Here is a 2,180-nt window from a genome sequence, read left to right as displayed (position 1 = left end):
ACGTGTTTGAGAGTGTGTGTGTGTGTGTTTGTGTGTGTGTGTGTGTGTGTAAGAGGAAACGAGAAAAAGAAAGGATAACGGTATTTATGCATTTAAGTGTGTATATATTCATACATACATACCTATGCATATATACATATACATATCTATATATATACATAATACACAGACACACACACCCACACACTTGTTAAATACGGAGAAGATCAGGCCATGGGTTCTGTAAATGTGTACGGTTCATGAGTAATTTGGGTTGTAAAGTGAACGAATAAGTGAAAAACTGAAAAAGATAGAGAGTGAAGGAGAGGGAGGCGAGAAGTGACCGCAAATACTGTGTGGTAAGCGTTTTCGCGCATAGAAACAACTGCCGTGAGTACAGCTCTATTTTTGTTTCATGGGTAACCATTCAGACCTGAAAATGAAGCTAACAGAAGCAGCAGACAGAATTACGGCTCTTGACTCTAAGGTAGAAAACCTGGCAGCAGAAAATACGCGAAGAAAACATAAATTTGGAGGAACTGGTGGATAATTTGCGCAAAAACACCATTCAGAGAGAGAATACTGAAAATTATAACATGAAAATCAAAGGAAAAGGAAAAGGTGGAAGAAATAGAAACCAAGATTGGCAACAGTAGTCAAATCGAGGCAAAGAATCTGCAAGAAAAAGTGGATGAAGTAATCAAAGTACAGGAAACTGATAAGCAGATTGAAAGTAATTTGTCAAGCAGCCAGTTTCAAATAATGGAAGAGGCAAAAAATGACAGCTACATATGCCGATGAATCTAAAGCAAAGGAAACTGTAAATTAAATGAAATAAAGTTTAGAAAAAAAACATCGAGATCACAAAGGAACAAATAAAGACACAACTTGCAGAGACGGTAAATTAAATTGAATTTAAGTCCCACTTTGGGTAACAAGCAAGGAATATTGCAAATTTGGCTGATGTAACCAAGGACATAGTCATATTGGCACACGAAGAAAAAGTTATAGAAGATGGACTCGAGCGATACAACGAAGACAAGGAATTGATTGCCAATATTCTCAAGGTCACAAATCCCGAATTCTCGGAACAGAATATCATAGCCCACAGGAGGTTGGGATTCTTCGAAAATGGAAAGAAATGCCCTTTAAAGGTGGCATTTATGAATAAGCAAATGGTAACTGATGTAATACAGAAAGCGAAAGTCCAGGCCACACACGAATATAAGACAATCTGGCTAAGAGAAAATATGACCAAAGATGACAGAGAAATACTGCATAAAAAAAATGGAAGAGGTAAAAAAAAAAAAAAAAAAAAAAAAAAAAACGAACAAAGGACCAAAGAAGAAAAACTTGTTCATCATTTAAGAGGATTAGAGGCCTCCAAGCAAAACAAGTTTATTATTAGGACGAAAATGTGTAGGCAGATAGTCATTAGCCTTGCAGCCAAAAGGAATACCGAAAAATTATATTTATATAGTTTATATAAATATAGATGGTTTATACAACTGAAAATAATAAACCAGATGTAATAATATAAAACTTGAATCCAGCATTAGGACTCAGAAACTACAATATTTGAAGATAAGATAGGGCAAATGGAAATGGAGGAGGTAGCAATATTAACAAGGAAAGGCATTATTATAAAGGAGCTAGAGATTCATAGTGGAACTAAAGGCATTTGAGGTAGAAACAAACGGAGTAAACATAATAATAACCACAGTGTACGTGCCACCTCATGCATTATATGTATCGATGTGTGTTCACAAGAAAATTACCAAAAACTTATTCACGAAACGTTAAAGCTACAACTTTCGGAAACTGATGCAAAAGAAATTCTTGTAACAGAAGATTTTAATAGCAAAACTGACTGGGAAAGTTTCGATCCCGGAGCTCAGCCAGAAGTGTGGAATGCAAAATTACCAGAAGTCATAAATGAATTTTGTCTCTTCCAGAATGTAACAGATCATACCAGGATAAGCGGGTTAAATAGACCGTCTATGCATGACCTAATTTTCACAAAACATAAAGATGCCATTAAGGATTGGAGTACTGCCCTCCTCTAGGAAAAAGTGATCATGTAGTAATTAAGTTGAAATACTGTCTGTGGCAGAAAAAAAACTAATCGTAAGTAAGGAAAGAAAAGAAAGTACAATTACAATATAGGTAGTTAAAGCGGCCTTAAAGATTTCTTTGATTGC

This window comes from Penaeus chinensis, chromosome 25 (genome assembly GCF_019202785.1).
Source record: "Penaeus chinensis breed Huanghai No. 1 chromosome 25, ASM1920278v2, whole genome shotgun sequence".
Classification (NCBI taxonomy): domain Eukaryota; kingdom Metazoa; phylum Arthropoda; class Malacostraca; order Decapoda; family Penaeidae; genus Penaeus; species Penaeus chinensis.
This window is presented reverse-complemented; position numbering follows the sequence as displayed.